The sequence below is a fragment of the Colias philodice genome, chromosome 1 (genome assembly GCF_061535455.1).
Source record: "Colias philodice isolate Cphi_HAF_F1 chromosome 1, ilColPhil1 Martin Lab GWU primary, whole genome shotgun sequence".
Lineage (NCBI taxonomy): Eukaryota > Metazoa > Arthropoda > Insecta > Lepidoptera > Pieridae > Colias > Colias philodice.
In genome coordinates, this window is record NC_143086.1 from 11,973,549 (window position 1) to 11,994,116 (window position 20,568).

At 34.0% G+C, this 20,568-nt stretch overlaps 1 protein-coding gene across 2 annotated transcripts in view; it reads left to right on the forward strand.

The window, feature by feature from the left end:
- LOC149491381 (uncharacterized) overlaps positions 1-20,568 on the forward strand; it is a 117,653-nt gene that overhangs the window by 46,709 nt on the left and 50,376 nt on the right. The window lies entirely within an intron of this gene.

The window sequence follows — 20,568 nt, forward strand, 5'->3', positions numbered from 1 at the left end:
GGATACTTGTAGGTACATGCAGAAAAACATTTTCTAAAACAAGATTATATTAGGTACTACACGGTGTCCTGTAACTTGGCAATAAAATCGGATAGTTGTTTATTCGCTGTATTTTGTGGGTAAGATGTCGGCTTTCCTGGAAACCTTATAAAAGGTGCGTAGGTTCCTGATGACTTGCGAGACAAATTTATTTGTTCAAGTATATTAATGTTGTTTCACAAGAACATCACTTTCGAAATCAATCTATAAAACCTTAGCCGTTGGTGACACTTCGGTAACGGACAAGCCAATAAAATAGATTACATTTAAATTTTACGTCTTCACTTTTATTGTGCGGGCAGCCCTCAAATGTCAACGGATAACCAAACATAAATACCACGGCTCAACGCCGCAGCTGCACGCCGAATATAATCTCGTAAAAGCAATTACACCGATGTGGATTTACTCTGAACTTCAACAATATTTTTGGTCCGATGTATTTACATAGACATCTATCACTGTTTGTTTAATAATGAAATCACATTTGCTTTATTCACGGCACATTACGGCTTATACAAAATTAAGATTTTATTTTTAATCTCCGCAATGTTTTTTTGACAAAAACAGTATATTTATCTCGATCGAGCTTTTAATCTCAATTTTTCTACCCCTTAACACAGCTTTAATACTAACAGAAAGTTCTAAAATATCAGTGGCCATTCTAATCTATAATGGTCACTTCGACAATAGATTCTCAACTGCAACACCGACTTCTCATAAAAGTTGACTTTGCAATTCTCTCTGCAGGCGCTAAAGTATGTTGTTATTCTAAACTTCAATCTTCCTCTAAAATAAAAGTTCCAGCGGTTTGTTATACTACTTCCTTTATATATAGAAGAGTTGAAGCAAAGTATACAAATCATATAAATTGAGATTCATATTTTTTTTAATTAGAAGAAATTACACAGAAATCTTCGCTCCCTTGTATGATTATCTAGTTTTTTACAAATAATAAAAATCTACAATAGTTACATGTACTTATAATATACTTCAACCCAGGGAATTCCAAGCCTCGCAAAGCGTTGGATAGCTCTAGATTGGTATTCCGCAGACCGCAAACAGAACTATTTTATTGTAATCTTATTTAAATGTGGCAATATAGCATGTTTGGTTTATAAGGTTTCAGAGACACAGTTTATTTATAAAACAGAATTTCGTGTTATAAAAAACGACACACATAAGTTTGAAAACTTTGTGACGCATGGGCTCAAAGGGCTCGTTTGATCACTGTTATCAAATCGTCTTTTCAGCCACAAATCTTTTTTAAATATCTAAATTAATCAAAGTATTATTTAGTATTTTCGTTCATGTTATTGTTTATTAGAAATTATAGAAATGAATTCGTAGATTTACATCAGATAATGTATATTTAGTTTAAATATATTATTTACCCATTTCATACCGGTCTAAGCAAGTTACGTCGCCGACAATACAAATGCTGAAATGATATTTTACCGCACCAACACCAATTTACTTCAAGATAACCTTATTTAGCAGCACCACAAGTTAGAAACCGCACCTAGCTTTTAAAGAAATGCACGGAAGCAGTACATACATTTTCTAAAATAGTTGCATGTACGTAGAATTAAATATGTGTTTCTAATGAAACTTGCAACGTGTACAGTAGTACAGCCGTATACATATAGTATTTTTCTGCTTGAAATTGCGGTAATAATATTATGACGATCAATTTCTAGAACAAACACTGCTTACTAATGGTTATTTACTGCTTACTTTGTATAATGATGTTAAATGTTATAATTTTCACAAATTTAATTTGATCAAACATTTTACATTTTTACTGATCTCTTATTTCACCGTCAATTTAGTTTGGCTGAAAATGGCATTATTATATTTTAATGATTTTGGCTGTTATAGTAAAAATTGCGGATTCCTAGAAGTGAACTCAATATTTAAATGTTGATTGTAACTCAAAAAAAAAAACGAAAATTTTGAATGTAACTCACCGTCACTGATTGTATAGGAACATTAAAAAGTATAAAAATATACTTTGTACTGAGTTTTCTTTATCTGTACCAAACAAACGTTTCGAAACGGGTCGTTTGTTACCTGTCATGAGGGTGATAATGTTAACAAAGGTTTCCCAACGTTTATAATTTATAAGATTATAATTTGTTTTGGGATTGAAAAGCGTACGTTCAATGTGGAGTTCTCTCTACCTACGTGCTCTGTGCCAAAAAGACCATCTCGATATCGCTGAATCGAATTTTCCCGTTTCCTCTTTCCCTTTATTTAATAGCCGTTTATGAAAAAAGTCCATCGAATGCAAAATTCATTTGGTATTTTACTTTAAAAAATGTAGAAATAACTAAGTTTTCTATATCTATATATTCTAGATCAAATTTTAATTGGATAAGGAATTGTGACCTGAATGGTCTTCTTCAGCGTAGGTTTAGGATACATCACATTACATCAGTGGATTTGATCTTCTAGAGATGGGTTAGTTAGGTCAGTGTTGCATGCTCGACTGAGCGAGTGCATTGTACCTATTGCTTGCGATGGGCAGTGAACATGCGATCCCTTGTCATTAACACTAATGCACTGTCAACTCTCACAAAGGAAAATTTTATATTGTAAATATCATGTATTCACCGCATTAAAATGTTTTTGCAGTTATTAAGAAAATAACGTGTTTAATATTGCGCTCCCGTGAGGCATTAAATTGTCAAGTGGGTAAAGCTGCGGCTTGCGTATATTTGTATCACGCTGTAGTTTTTATTTAATGCTGTATTACTACATGCATACGTAAATAAAACAATATAAGTATACTTTTGTGAGCTTTCCCGTTTGATTATGCAGTAATGGGTTTTATAACTGATAAATGGATGTTTCAAAAGTTGCATAATATTGTTTCATTCTCTGTACACAGATAATGTATTCCATTTATCACGTGCATAAAGAATGATTCGATCAGTCTGTGAATATAAAGCATAAAAGCTAAAACGTGTCGCACAACGGGATTAATTTAAAATCTATAATCTGGTTACAATTTTATGTTGAAATTCAAAACAGGCGGAATAAATGATGAAACGTGCGTCGACGGTGCAAATACGATTTAACTGATGTTGCCGTCACAGGCAAGCAGAGGCAAAAAGTCACTTTGGCGTTCACCCCATACGTGTTTTAGCACCTTTTTTTGGAACTGACAGAATTGAATTAAAGTCTACCTTTTGCATGCTATGGGGTGTTTGATGTGTGCACGTAAAATTGGTAGGTGATATCCAATTTCAATTTGAAGTATACGGATATTTTTAAAGTAGCTAAATGAAATAAAAATGATGAAAAAATGAACGAAGTGTCTAGTCGTCCGCTAAACGGATGAATAAAATAAATTAGTCGTCCGATTACCGGATGAATAAAATAATTTAATCGTCCGATTACCGGATGAACAAAATAATTTAATCGTCCGATTATTCGGATTAATAGATAACCTTTTAACACTAAAGCTAGTTGGGTTGGTCTAAAGCAAAGGGGGCGCAGGACTTAGACAATTTTTGATGGAGTTGGTGTCATTATAACACCTATTTATTATTGTTTTATCGTAAAGATTACGCTTATATAAGCATGTTTTATAGGAACAACTTTTCTCTAAAATCAAAAATGGCCGAGATATTCGCCCTTAATTTGTTAGGTTAGGTTTAGGTTAGGTTAGCCTTTAGGTTAGGTTAGGTTAGGTTTCTTAAAAAAAAACTACACAGAAATAGGAGCCCCGCTTCGCGGAGCTCCATCGCCGCGCAAAAAAAAATCAAGTTTAGGTTAGGTTAGCCGTTAGGTTAGGTTAGGTTAGGTTTCTTAAAAAAAAAACTACACAGAAATAGGAGACCCGCGAAGCGGGGCTCCGTCGACGCGCAAAAAAATAATCAAGTTTAGGTTAGGTTAGCCGTTAGGTTACGTTAGGTTAGGTTTCTTAAAAAAAAAACTAAACAGAAATAGGAGCCCCGCGAAGCGGGGCTCCGTCGACGCGCAAAAAAAATCAAGTTTAGGTTAGGTTAAGTTTCTTAAAAAAAAACTACACAGAAATAGGAGCCCCGCTTCGCGGAGCTCCGTCGACGCGCAAAAAAAATCAAGTTTAGGTTAGGTTAGCCGTTAGGTTAGGTTAGGTTAGGTTTCTTAAAAAAAAAACTAAACAGAAATAGGAGCCCCGCGAAGCGGGGCTCCGTCGACGCGCAAAAAAAATCAAGTTTAGGTTAGGTTAGGTTTCTTAAAAAAAAAACTACACAGAAATAGGAGCCCCGCGAAGCGGGGCTCCGTCGACGCAAAAAAAAAATCAAGTTTAGGTTAGGTTAGCCGTTAGGTTAGGTTAGGTTAGGTTTCTTAAAAAAAAACTACACAGAAATAGCGCAAAAAAAAAATCAAATACCAACGTGTGCCCTCCTCCCCCCTCCTCCCCCCACAAAAAACCTATAATACGTGCGGCAGTTCTCTAAAGAAACCCCGATAACCTAACTATATAGATAAATAGATGTTATCGGACGATTAAATTATTTTATTCATCCGGTAATCGGACGACTAATTTATTTTATTCATCCGTTTAGCGGACGACTAGCTTTGTCCAAAAATGAATCTACCGAAACAGGGTGTTTGGGTGTTATTGGTAAATAATTGTAATATTTGTAATATAGAACTGCATCATTAATATATATATAAAGGTTTCTCGACTACGCTTCATTACTATTTAGATGGACGGACACAACGAATAAACGATGCTCTTACGTTGAAACCGGCTTGTGAAGTCTGCTACAAAATATTATTTATATTAAACAAATGCTATTTTATAATTGCATTAGAACATGTTACATGTTCACTTATGTAAACCTGAAGCATCATAATATTACCTTAATAGAATGGATATTACGTAAGAGACAGTTCAAGCGTTTTCACGGTAATGACGAAGATATTTTAAAGGTCGCCTCGTTTGAATAAAAATATCATGTAGAAAAATTACGAGCGCTTCAAATTATAATATCATGACTTGGCGAAAATGATGGATAGGTTATTAATAGTGAAGCGAGAGTAGCTTTTATTCCTTACGTATTAACGGCGCTTATAGAATAATTTGAACCCTTAAATTTTCATATTTAATCGTTTAGGAAAGTTATCAGCAATGTTTTATTTAGGAACAAATGTCTGACCTACATACAGGGAGTAACTTATTTAAATATTAGGGGTTGTGCTTGCAGAAATTATGAAGGGAAAGGTTTTTAAATTAATTTACCCTAGTTACAGATTTTAGAATTTTAATGGATATTTTGTTCAGCAGTACAGTTTGTGCAAATCATTACAAATGATTCTGTTTGTGGTGCGTTTGGGATGGGACAAAGTGCCCTCTGTCAAATTACTTTCCGAGTGGTCGACAAACATTGCCTAAATGATTTCCTAGTAGGGATTCTATGTTTACACGCTCGCCCGTGCACCGGCGGCGGCCAGTCAAAACGATCCAAACGCAATCCTGGAAATTAGTGTATCCGATCGATCTGTGTGCTTGTGATGGTATTTGTACTTCAAAGTGGATTCTTCTTTCGAAAATTGATTTCAGGTAAAGTTAGGGATTTCTTGATTTAATGTGATCTGTGAGTTTCAAGTGAGATATTATGAGTTTGTCAGGATTAGAGGTGAAACGGTGGATGCATTTTTGACCGATTGATGGATTTTGGCGAGATAATCTTTCTTGTTATATCTAATTATAAGGATATTTTTAAAAAAAAAGATCTAAAAAGAAAAGCAAACGAAAGAAACCTTTAGTTAGCTACTTGATTATGGTGCTTAGTCGCATGTGAACACTGAACACATTCGAATTATCCCTCACATAATACGTGTGCTGCAAGTAGGACACCAGCGAGGAAATTATTACGGATATGAGTCGTTTCTGATGGGAACAACGATTAACTATCTGAACAGTTACAGTGAAGTAACAGGCTTATGTAACGTAGTTACCTTGATTGGAGCTCCCACGTTCGCCGATTCATACCGTAATGTAATTACTTACATGTGATGTTAGTTTAGTAACTAATTAACATCCCTGGTACCATAATTGAGAGTGAAAAATAAAAGCGCTGAAAGTGTTTAATCTTCTGCTTTCCTGGTAAAGACGATACCGCGTTTATGAGCTGTAACCTGGGACGGCGGACGGCGTCGTGTTCAATGTAGAAAGTAACTACTTCCCCGCTTGTTTATCCTTTTTAATGCAGATTTCTTAACGCTATAATGGCTTTTTAATGAATATAAAAATGCTGTGCCAGTATAAGATAAATAGAGGTAAATATTCGTGAGAACTTCACATTAATAATATTATTATACAGCGTATTGGTTTAGTATTTGCACGAATAGTGGGTGCAATATATTCCTCAATCGACTCTAATATGTCCGGCTTGATTGGAAGGGATTATCCATAGATCATAACGGCCATTCAACAAATATTGAATATTGCTGTGAGCATTAATAAAATACGTTTTATTTACTATTTATTGCTCGTAGTAGAGGAAACTTTTCATATTTCCAATTTTTTATCCGCCAAATACTCTCAGATAAAAATTTGGAAGCTATGTTTAACAACTTTTTCAAAAATTGAATTTTACAATCTAAAAAAATATATTCCATATATTCCTTTATGCAAACAGTATAAAACATGTGAATTGAACGAATATAGCAAAATAGAGAGTAAAACAAAAATTTGGAAACAAATGTAGGTACCTAGTAGAGTCAGAAAAACTTTTCAGGGTAATTTAGTCATTTCATCCACACGTCGGGACGTCGATTGTTCACATAATGCGATGAAATATTTTATTTGTCTGCGACTATCTGGACACTTTTTTTATGGCACTGTACTGGATATTTATGGACGAGTGTTTAGGAAGCTTTGCGATTAAACTTTTAATTTAATTATACAAGTAGAGCTAGCGTATATTCCGGCCAAAGTCAAATAACAAATGATAATAGTCTATCGAGGTTAATTTTAAAACTAAGTTGTCTCTGAATTATGAACAAACCATAAGATTTGGGACTCGTCCAATTTTTCTATATCCTGTAAGCTATTTTGTCACTATGAAAAATATTTCTTCGCGAGCTCAGTATTTGTACTACAAGTGATTAGAGCTTATAAGAGTTATAGGGTCGCTCGGTGGTGAATGAGGTACTTTAAAATCTAAAGTGTATATTTTACTGGGCATTTAAGATTGATTGCCCATCCAACACCATGGGTGATAAACGGCCGGACATTCTCCGGTGAGTATGGGGTGTTGGGAAGATGAATGAAGTGCTAGGCTCCATCTTAATTGCTGACACATTTGTATTGAATATATGACAGGTATAAAGGTGATGTGACTCGCGGAGCAGTAGTTTATAGTGCACTTACTCGCTACTAGCTTATTATGGCCGCAATAAACTTTTATGTACCTATGTTCCGCGCAAAAACGAGTCAAAACTTTTATACTGCTTTACTTTAGTTTTGCTGTAATTAATTATATACTATATTATTATACTCTATTGCATAATATATATTTTATCGAATCCTTCCTTCTGATTATTGTACTGAATAAGGAGAAGAAAATATTTTCTGTATAATCATATTTGTAAAAAAAGAAATTATTGTCAGTGATGTGCTGCTAAACAATAAAAAAATTTATCATTTATATTCAATTTTTATTGTTAAATTTTGTATTAAATTTTCTAAACTATACCCAGGCGAATTAATTTGCTTTGTCAATAGAGAGTAAGTAACGGGATGTAGGTACTCGTATGTTGTAGTTTGAACCAATTTCCTCGTTATGAACTTTCTCCGTGAATAATAGTTTGTCGTAATTTGCGGTCCATCCAATTTGACAAAACTAACGAGTCATATTAGCTAATAATTCTGTTTTGTTGTATCGTTATTGGAAATATGAGGTCGGGGTATTGCTGCCAATTAAACAATTTTAAACAAGCATGAGCTATTTAACGTTCTCGGACTATTTCATTATTAGAACGATTGACTAAGTAATCTTTATTACATTTCGCCTCGTTTATTGTTTCCTTGAGATTTAAAGTAGGTTTTAATTACTTATTTGTGTTGTAAAATTGGAAGGGATCGGAAAAGTTATAAAGCCAAGAGCCATAAAAGTGGAACTGATTTAAAGCATTCGATTGTGAATACAGAGCGAGTCGTTATTGGCTGGCTTTAGAAGCTTTGTCGCTCGCAGGAGGTCAGTCGAGATAAATTTACTCACACCCGATAGGTATGCGATTGGTGTATCGGATAAGCTGATGATGCTCAGAATACTGAATATAGCGCGCTTTCAGGTCGGACAAGCGTTTAATCACAAAACCGTTAACAGCGTGGAATATCAATTTTAGTATCCGATACAGCGAGCGAATAAGTAATACTCCTTAGTTACATTCGACAAGCATTCGACCGTCTGCTGCCGAGTGTACAAAGTTTCATAGAATATTTTGAAATTCATTGTTCCATCGTCTTGCAGTCAAACGTTCTCGAAACTAATAGGTGCGCTCATCATCGCTTTAATTAAAGTTTGTTAAGAAAGTGCGACACATTTCACGGTGACTTTTAAGAATTTTAATCACGAATTTGAACGGACTTTCATTTCCTCAACTACAACAATACAACAATCCTCGACTACAACAATATAATTTCTTGTATTTGTGTACTTTGTGATATTTTTACTACGAAACGATACTTCACAATTAAACATCTCATTATAAGAAAAGAGCTTATATCTCGATGGATCTCGGTTTCACAATAAAGATGATATGTTTTCAATAAAAATGTAGATTAACAATACTGAAAAAGAATATACTACTAACTATAAAAAGGTAATAATTTATTAATATCATTTATTGAGCTTCATAATATTTTTTGTCTCGTAATGCTATTAGTTAAACTACGTAGTACGTAGGACATAGTATATATCAATATTTTAATAAATGAGCTGAACATCACACCCAAAATAATTATCCCTTCTCAAATATGCGTTTTGAACGAGAGTATGTACGTGCCGATAATAGTATGAGGTTTAATGGTCGTTAACAATGTAAAATCGAATTTACATAAAAATTTGATGTCGGAGAATAGATCGCCTACTCACATAAATGTTTCCTTGTTTTACGATTTACGGCTAGGGCGGTTTGGGCGACGGGCTCTGTCCTTGACCGAGATAACTGGGTCACGAATAAATGGAAATTGTTTACCCTGATCATTACCGCACAATAAATGTGATAAAATGGAACTACTTAAGAACTATTGTTAACTTTTACGGTTATATTTTTTATAACAGAAGTGAGATATATTTAAAAATAAAGCGTTTTCTTTAACGACTCTGACTGCCATCGAATAACATCCACTTACTCGTATTTTATATTTATTTCTCATTCTGAAACAATGGATCGAGTCGCAACAAATCATTCTCTCGTAACCGACCACTCGAGCAAAGTTTTACACTTAACATCTACTCATAAAGATTCTCTCTTGTAAGCTTTTGACCTCGTTAAGGCCTATATCAAATGACCAATAATATTACGTTCACATATTACGTACAACTTTGTATATAATATAAAAAGGCACTCGTTATCGATGGGGATTATATTCCAAAGTATCCTTGTGGGTACGTCGGTATAGCTAAAATTTGAATACATTTCACATTCAAATTGTGTTCACACTTCACAGTACAAATACGAACATCAAATAAACAGCGCTCAAGGAATAGTCCCTTATATTTTCGACTGGCGCAATATTTTGTATGTGAAAAAATACGGCGTAACTAGAAACTGGCGCGATGCCAAGCTCCTCCATCACAAATTTTCATCTGCCAGTTAGCGCAGGCTCCCCCGCCCCCCGCGGGCGCTCCGGCTGCGGTGCCGGAGGATGCGTAGCGGCGAGGACGCAGGGGTCTCGCTTCAATGGACGAACACTGCTATTTTCAGGCTTTTGTTTTCGTCATTAGAACTATGCCAGTATGCCTCGGTACAGATTATCTCGTATGTGTTCAAAGCGACGTTTTTAGGTCGACACTCAGGTAAAGAGCTCTTTCAAGGAGAACGTAAACTGCTTTTCTTTCTTATTAAGTATGGGTTTTTAACGTGATACATATTATAATAATTATTATTTAAACATTATTAATATCAATATTCCTTAATGATATTTTTATCTTCTACAGACTAACTCTAATATCCTACTAATATTATAAATGCGAAAGTTTGTGAGGATGTGTATATGTGTGTTTGTTACTCTTTCATGCAACAGTAGTAATTTGACCGATTACAATGAAAGGAGAATGGGCATTTTACTATGGAAGTTGGGCCTGAACCCTTGAGTTGGACCAATACACATGAGATATTGTTTTTATAATAGATCATAACACATACATAACGGGAAAAATATATATAAAAAAATAATCAACCGGGTTTTTGTACAGTCACATCAAGTTTTATTTCTTTGTGTATAATATTTTTTGCAATAAATAACTGTTATAAGACAATGACAATATCTTTATGTTACTCCAATTCACTTTCACTAACAAATACGTACTAATCTTAAGACTTATAAACGAAATACAGTATACACTATATAATATTATGTTTTGTAACAGGTACCTATACCGTGTTTATTATAATTCAACGTAGTCGTTTTTTGTGACTCAGTCACTCCAGTGACATTTTGATTTATATTTACTTCACTCGAATTAAAAACACCGTTATTCGTATAGGAGCTACCGACGTTGACAAGTGAGAATTTTAGTATAGTTGGTTCTTTGATATACTGTTCCTCTTGCTATTTCGGTTAGAGTCCGGGCTGTCTGGCTGGTCGCAGTGGTTGCGTTTAGTAGTGCGCATCTTATCTGTACAGGATAATTTCCTTAATTTTAAGTCATTTTTTAACGCGTAATTTTTAATATTTTGCCTTTAGATAGATCCATCAGACATAGTTTTTTTATTGCAAGACGTTTATTTCGTTGTTAAATAGGTGCCAGACGCAATTTTTTATTTCGTTTTTATAAAAAATTCAAATTATTTTAGAATGTCTGTAAATTTCATATTATGTTCTTCAAACATAATATAATCTAAAATTAATTAGCCAGACGCTAATTCGATTGTTAAGTATTAAATAATGTGTATAAATAAAAAAAAGTAATGAAGCATGCAGCTCATCAGCTAGTGTATTTTAATTATGCGACATTAAATAATTGCAAGAATACAATATTATTTACACTTGTTCTTATAAATAAAAGCTAAAATGAAAAAAAAACATAAAAGTGAAAAATAAAATATTAAAGTTACCATACATTGAAAATAGAATAAAATCTATATCAATGAAGGTTAAACAATTACATTGTTAAATTTAAAAAGCCATCTTCATAATCATCATCATCTTCCCTCACACTGTCAGAATTATTTATGTTATCGTCTAAACTCTAAGGAATTGTTATTGTTTTCCAATAATCCATCATCTGTAAACAACTAGAAAATTAGTTTCAATAATGATGTACACACATACACACACACAACACACACACACCGCACCACACAAGACACACACACGTGAACACACACACACAGTACACACTCGCATGTTTAAGTTTGTATTGAATTTAACTAAAGTAGTTAGCATGAATTTATATAGCTAGTATACTAACGGTCCGCCCCGGCTTCGCCCGTGGTACCTACATGTTTAAACTATCCTATCTCTCAAGTTTGATCGAACTGCACATGGTGTGCGAATTTTATTATAATCGGTTAAGTGGTTTAGGAGTCCATTGAGGACAAACATTATGACACGAGATTTATGTATATATATTAAGATTAATGAATTAATATTGTTATCATCATCACTACATGGTATAAAACAAAGTCGCTTTCTCTGTCCCTATGTCCCTTTAAATCTTTGAAACTACGCAACGGATTTTGAGGCGGTTTTTTTAATAGATAGAGTGATTCAAGAGGAAGGTTTATATGTATAATAACACCCATTAAATAGTGGAAAAGTACTGTTATTTTTGAGGTTTCTAATGTGATGTCGTAAATAATTACATTTTTTCCACATACAGTGCAAACGCAGGCTGAACCCTACGAGTTTTATCAAAATAATGTAGGTACTAACTATAATAGTACACATTGAAAAGGTCTACAGAAAAGTCCGTGATGGTATATATGTCTATCTCTTATGGATAACCCACAATAACTTTTTTTTGTCATTTACTTTTTACGACAAATAATAATGGCTAATTTTCGAAGTGATTTTAACCAATAGGTACAGCTAACAGCATTAATCCTTAACCAATTAAAGACCTTGAATACATTGTTCATTTAATATAGATCTATGTGGCCCTTTACACCGTATGATTTAAGTGAATATTTTCGAAGATATTACAGATTTAAAAATTGCGGGACGTAGCGTTTGCGGCGGTACCGGCCGGCCGCCCGGCTATATATTTTATACCCGTGCGAAGCCGGAGCGGGCCGCTATGTTTTTATATTCAACGTTCACAGTTTTTCTGTAGTGTATTTAGTATCAGCATTGCACCCGTGCGAAGCCAGGGCCAGGCGGGGCGCTAGTTAGTTATAAAAAAAATTGTTTTGTATAGAAGATTGTTGATGTACCCTAATAGTTTATTTTTTAGCCTAAGGAATAAAATGTACCAATGGAAGGTACTTGTTCCCACAACACAGGGAATCCTACTCTAGTAGGAACAATTCAATTTCTATGCATCGTATATTTTCGAAAAAAAAAAGTTATTTTTTATTGTTATTTAATTTTCGCGGCCGACCCTTTCTATCTCTCTTGCACTTTAAACTATCTCTCCATATACACAATCACCTTTGTTACACTTACCTACTTTCACTACGTTTTTATTTGTACATATTTAATACTTAACAATCGAATTAGCGTCTGGCTAATTAATTTTAGATTATATTATGTTTGAAGAACATAATATGAAATTTACAGACATTCTAAAATAATTTGAATTTTTTATAAAAACGAAATAAAAAATTGCGTCTGGCACCTATTTAACAACGAAAAAAACGTCTTGCAATAAAAAAATTATGTCTGATGGATCTATCTAAAGGCAAAATATTAAAAATTACGCGTTAAAAAATGACTTAAAATTAAGGAAATTATCCTGTGCAGATAAGATGCGCACTAAAAAACGCAACCACTGCGACCAGCCAGACAGCCCGGACTCTAACCGAAATAGCAAGAGGAACAGTATATCAAAAAACCAACTATACTAAAATGACTTTTTTTTTAACGTTAATAGCTCCCGTACCATATTGTGCGCAAAATAATAGCCAAATAAATAAAACTTTTTGCCTTGACTACAAGAACCCGGTTGATTTATTTTTTTTTTTCGTAAGGTATGTGTAATGATATATCACAAAAACAATATTTCGTGTGTATTGGTCCTAGCCCAAGTTTCAGGCCCAATTTGCCCATTCTCCTTTAGCACACATATATAGGATAACTTGGATTAACACATAAGATTTTTATCTAGAGGTTTTATCCCGGAAATCACACGGGAACGGGAACTATGCGGGTTTTTCTTTAAAAACGCGGTCGAAGCCGAGGGCGGAAACCTTGTAATATAATAAAAATGTTGTGTGGTTTTATGAAACCATGGTAAAAGTGAAACTGTTCGAACGGTTCCGAAAGTGTTCGGAAGCAAGAACAAAGCAGTGGCTTTGTGTAGCGCATGTCGCGTGACGGTCGGCTGCCGAGTAGGTATACCTACTCGGCAGCCGCGATACACGCGACATGCGCTACACAGACCAAAAAGTTTGAGATGATGTAATAAAAGTTTCACTTTAATTCATCATCATCATCATCATCAGCCCATATATGTTCCCACTGCTGGGACACGGGCCTCCTATGAGGGTACAGGCCATAATCCACCACCCTGGCCAAGTGCGGGTTGGCAGATGACACATATCGTCGAACTTTTGATTCTTCGACATGTCGGTTTCCTCACGATGTTTTCCTTCACCGTTCGAGCAGTGGTGATGTTACAACATGCGCAGATAAATTGAAAAATCAATTTATTTCCTGCGCGCTCGCCCGGTCTCGAACCCCGGACTTATCGATTCGAAGTCCGAGGTCTCACCACTGAGCCGCCACTGCTCTCTTTAATTATAAAAAAAATAATCAATAGGTTAACAATGTAGTCCTAATATAGGATTTATTAATGTATTAATATTAATCTGTAATCTAATAATTAAATCTTATTAACTTAATCGTATTATGTCTATATTTACAATTATTTATCACGAATACACGATCGGTTGAAGGTAATAGAGTTCAAGATACACCTACGCGAAAATACTTCAGCGTTATTTACATTTTATTACAGAGATTGCGAGAGATAAGCGTGAGAGAGTAAAAATAGTGAACATAAATTTTGTTACGAATGAGGTATTAAGAGTACGTGGCCTTGCGTAACCTAAATCTTCTCGTGTGTGAGGGAGGCACTTATACCCTCGCGATTCGTGATATTGCTCGTCGAATACTTTTTTCGCAGGATATCCTTATACGGTGAGGTGCGGATTAATCTTTTTAATTTTCAAGCTGCGCCAAGGGAAGGTACCTATATACGGGCGAATTTCGATCCATGTGCAAAAATTTATCCACGCCCATTCAGGTCGGCAAGATGATTACGATAGAACTGTTTTTTTAATTAGATTCGGGTTAATACAATTAAAATATTATATTATGATTTAAGGCGAGTATAAGCATATACATTCATAGAAAAAGGTAAAAGGCTAATTATTTCGCGATAAATGATACGGTGAAGAAATTGCTCGAAAATGTATACAATTAAAATAAACGAGATTTTAACATAATATATCTGCGCCAAATATGGCGTATATATTCATCAATAGGTATATTATCATCGCTTAAAATAAAAACTTAAACATGTTCAATTGAAACATTGTATTTTTAAGCAATAGCGCTGACACAAATACAAAAATACGTTAACATTGTATTCGTAAAACTAGATAGAAAGCGCCTTGGTGTTATATAAAAGGAAACAGTGAAAAGAGTTCAGTGCGCTTCACCACCTCGATTTCAACTCCGACATTGTTTCTATCAGTTCAGTAAAAGGTTTGATCGGAAACTTCTGGTAAAGTAACGTGGCTCGTACTAGGTTTTTTATCCTTACACAAATGCACTTCTGAGCTCTAACTTTAGACTTATTTTTTACTTTATAACTAGCTTAATTTTATTAACTAGCTTCCTGCCCGTGGGTTCGCTCGCTTTTTCTACAACTTTGCAAATTATGTACTTAAACCTTCGTGGAGTATTACGCTATTTATTGGTGAAAAATAATGAAAGTACAGAACGACGCGAGCGCCGACTTTGTTATAATATGATATGTAGTGATAAAATATATCTTTTAAACAATCATTAATAATAATTTATACATACTTAACAAATAAAATAAAAAATTAACCAATAAGCAATGCATAATATATAAAATTTATATAATTTTACATTAATGAAATTCTTCATGCCTTGTTAATAAGTGCAGCAAGGAGAAGCCAATATAGCCAAATACAATAAAATTATCACGGACGCAGTTAGACAATGTCAGGAAAGCAGCAATATAATAGATTCGTAATTATATCCAAGATCCAAGCCTTGTCAGCAGTGTCGTAGGAAATGTGAAGGGTTTTATTAATTGGTGTAAATTGTAAAATGAATTCATTCGCATAAATTTTCACGGTACCTGCTAATATTGTAATTTTCTTAATCTAAATTGCATGAGCCGGACGAGGATAAACTTCTCTGGTTCGTTTATGATCTTTTTATTTTATCTTGAACTAGCTTCCGCCCACGACTTTGTGCGTGCATCCCCGTTTTTCCCCGTTCCCGCAAGAATTTCGGGAAATCCTTTCTTAGCGGATGCCTACGTCCTAACATCTACCTGCATGCCAAATTTCAGCCCGATACGTCCAGTGGTTTGGGTTGTGCGTTGATAGATCACTATATCAGTCACCTTTGAATTTTATATATATACATAGTAATAATTTGAATAAGAGGTTACCCAATGGCATAAATTCAACTACTACAACTACTTACCGCTTAACAAGTATTATTTGATGTTATTTGATACTTTTTGCATTCGCATGTAAATAATTGTTGTGTATTGAATAGCGTTGGTGCGGTAATAGCATCATTAATAATAATTATTAGGGTTTACATTAACATTGCTGGAGGCTAAAGCTTTCAACTTCATAACGTTAGTTAAAATCTATATTCTGAATTAGCAATATGATATTACCAATTTGTATCGTAAATAGATATGTTATATTGCAATACCTAAATACATACATAAATGATTTTTGTCGTAAGCAATTTTAGAATTAAGAGTTTTCAAACTATGTATTCTTTGTTGGAAATTCAAAATAAAAATAAAAATAAAATAATAAAATAAATACCTTGGTAATTAACTGTAAATTAGAAACTGGATTGTATTTCATTTCCATGATTTCTTTCACTTTTAAATAAGACCAAATTATAAAAATATAACACTAAAACAAAGAACAAAATAGCCTCTTCTATATGTAGTTTATAAATTAACATGTGTTTAATTTATAAGCACATTCACTAATCAGTTTAATGTTTGTCAAATCAAGATGTCTTAACTAAACCAATGTTGGATGCTAGTATTTGTCAAGGTGCTATTAGCTTGATTGGCTTGACATTGGCTTAATTCCTAAGTAACAATAATTGTCACTGTGCAGGGGCGCTACTAACTAATACAATTACAATTTAGCGTCTACAACAGTCCTTATTAGTGCTACAAGGTTTGTAGCACCGCTACGAATCGCCTGAGACAGCTACGCTATACGTAGCTGCTGAGGTCGCACTGCATTTTCTTTGCTTTAGATTTTATTGCGATAAAAATGTTTTGATTTATTTTATTTCAAATAAAAAAAGATTTATTGTATTTACTTATGTGATATTTCTACTGTTTTGTATAACTGTATAAATAGCTTTTATTGCTTTTAATAGATTAATCAGCGATTTAATTCTCTCTTAAATAAACAATTCTATGTAAAATTACTTAAATGTTACCTAAAATTTAAAGGCTTAATAACTCACGATGATTAACGAGCTTGATTAAAACAGTAAGTGCACGTAACAAAACTTTCAACTTGAATGCAATCTGATATTACCCGCGTTTAACTAGAAGGTAAACTAACCGTCTATTATTTTAGGAAATTCAGTTTTCGTAATACAATACCTATATATTCAAACTTTCAAAATCCTGAGAAACGGTTATTCATTTTAACCAATCAATTTTATATGTATAATAAAGATGCACATGAGTTTGTTAATTTTAATGCTGTTACTTGATTATCGTATATTTAATATCATCGATAATAAAGAGTAATGAAAAAATAATGGTATAAACAGAGCCGTTAATTTTAAGTAAACTCGATTAATACCATGATTGATTGCCCTTAGCGTGTAATATGATATAATTAACATTTTGAAAATCATGTGAACCTACTATCTTCTCTGTTCACTTTTTAATAAGTTTGTCAATAGCAGTTCCCCGTTTGTATGAAGCATGAATATTTAACACTATACGTGATCAGCCGCGCTGTTAATAACATCGTTCCCTTTTGTGTCGTTCTTGTACGTGCCATGGTTATTACACAAAATAATAATAATCTCAGATACAGTTAGTAGTCCGTATACTACAAATATAAAAATGCGGAACGCATGTTGTTTTGGAAATCGTGAGATGATTAATTTTTATTTACAAAAATTTGAAAATCAATTGCCGATACTGTGTTGAAATTAAATTGCAATCAGTGTATTTGTGATCACGCTCACTGTAAAATTCAAGTTTAAATAACTAATTAATTAATTGCGATTCCAACCCGCTGCAAAATGTTTAATTTCTGAGAAACGTAAGTTTAATTAAGGCTCTATAAGTCCCGGTATTACTGGTCTCCGTGACGGGAGTACTGCTAAACAACACGTAGTTCTATCGACATTGGTTCGTATAATTCTATGAATGAGGCAAATCGAGAACGGAGCGCTAGTTATAAATGAGTTTCCGTTGAGTCGCATGATGCGCAATATTAGTTACATCACGACAGCACGCGCATTCACAACCTCCCGTTCCACGAACACTTGACATGCGCTGAAATTATAAAACTCGATTAGGACTCATGTCGCGAATCATGAATAATGCAATCTGCATGAACGCTTGAATTACTGGCCACTTCACGAGCGATGCATTCATTTGAATACTTCAATTACTCATACTACGGAATTAAACAAAATTACGAGTAGTTAAGGACTTGCATGGTATGAGATGTTCACAATATGTTAAATTGTATGTCGTTTCAAATTTATCGCTTTACGGGAATTTGTAAGATTTATCATTTTACCGGAATTCATATTTGTATTTAACAATACAAAATGCAGATATTCGTTCGTATATTCGTCTTTAATTATGAACAATGGGATCTGAACACACAACGGAGAATGAATTAAAATAAATTGCTTGTGAAATATCCATGCATATTTGTGAATAATAGATCTCTTTAAATAAAATTCGTCACTGAAAACGAGTTCCTGATAATTTTGTATCGTTTTATATATTAAAATTTTATTTTATACTAGATTTCCGCCCGCGGCTTCGGCCGCGTTTTCAAAGGAAAACTTGCATAGTTCCCGTTTCCGTGGGATTTCCGGGAAAAACCTATCCTATGTGTTAATCCAAGTTACCCTCTATATGTGTGCTAAATTTCATTGTAATCGATTCAGTAGAATTTGCGTGAAAGAGTAACAAACACTCACACATCCTCACAAACTTTCGCATTTATAATATTAGTAGGATAGGATAGAACGTATAAATGTCTTCTGTACCCCTAGTGTGAGTTTGATCGAGTACGAAACGTTACTATCGCGTCTGCGTCACAGCCGAATTAGTATGGGAAATCGAACAGCGCCCCTAGCGGACGTATGGGGAAGCTAGGCGGCGCTATAGAAATCCGAGTTAACTTTATCGCGATCGAGTGCGAGCAAAAACTCACACTTAGCACACTGATTGCAAAAGGATTTTTTTTCGTAAACGAATTATTGCTGAGTTACGCTAGCTGGTTCTGACATCGAGATTTTTTATCGTTTTTTATTGTACGATTTTATTTGAGGCTTTTAAATGATTGACATTTAAGAGCTTCAAAAATTAATCCTATCAAGTTTTATTGGATTCAAAAGGGAGTGCAATTAAGGATGAAGGATGATTGATTATTTTTTTATAAAAATATAATACAAAAAAAGAGCGTATGTGCCGCGAACACGTGTGCTCGACACTTTGCCTTATATTGGTTCACAAGAAATTTTAAAGCATAATATAAGCAAGCATAATATTACCACAAAACATTGATAAACTGATTATTAGGTAAATATAAATTAAATTCATTAGAATTTGACTCAATTACGTTTAGATTTAAATACCAATATGGATTATGAGTTTAATCTAGGAGCGTGCTTTCAATATTCATTAAAATCAATATAATTAATGTTCCTATCTGACATCAGCTATTGTTGCTTAATAAGCATCCAGCGCTCGGTGTATTACCTCATTCGACTTGTGAATTAATCGAATCGAAGATCTATGTCGTTTTGATTATATACTATAATCTTATATATAAAAATGAATCGCAAAATGTGTTGGTAAGCGCATAACTCGAGAACGGCTGAACCGATTTCGATAATTCTTTTTTTATTATATTCCTTGAAGTACGAGGATGGTTCTTATGTAGAAAAAACGTAAAAATGTACCACGGGCGAAGCCGGGGCGGACCGCTAGTTAAATATATATTTATTATATACTATAACGTCTAAATACCCCCTGTATACAACAGCTAAATATTTTAAACTAACAACTCGAATGTATAGGTGTACAAATGGAAAATGTTTTTCCCGCACTATTTGTGTCTCATGCAATCGTTCGATAGAAAAGAACTAGGTTGGCTCCGGCTTAGTACACTGTACAACATCACCTACTACGTTTATAAATTAAAGTGTTTTGCTCTGTAACAATGTTTTCTATTCGATTCAAACGAACATCATTTTTTAGCCTTTATGAACGAGTCGCATAGGCTTTCAGTTCGAAGATTGCTACAGAAAACATAGTTAGAAAAAAAGTACATACTTCATAGCAAATTTATATTCAGTTAGAGATAAATCGAAGTACGGAAACACATTAATTGGCTTGACACAATAGTGGCAAACGCTCACCACTCACGTTACAATTGCTCGAAGTAGCCGCATTGGAAATTAATTCCAGTCTGCATCTGACCTAAGGCATTGATGCGAAGCAGTGATTGACGCCACAAAGTCGGGGTGACCGTGTCAACCGTCGGCTGTCACCCGGTAATAGCTCGGTGTAGCAGCAATTATTATCTATTTACCCTGCGGAAATCGACATATTGAGTTTCACAATGCTCTATTGCACGAAACTAACCTCGTCGAGAATATGGTGTGGTTGACAATTTTCG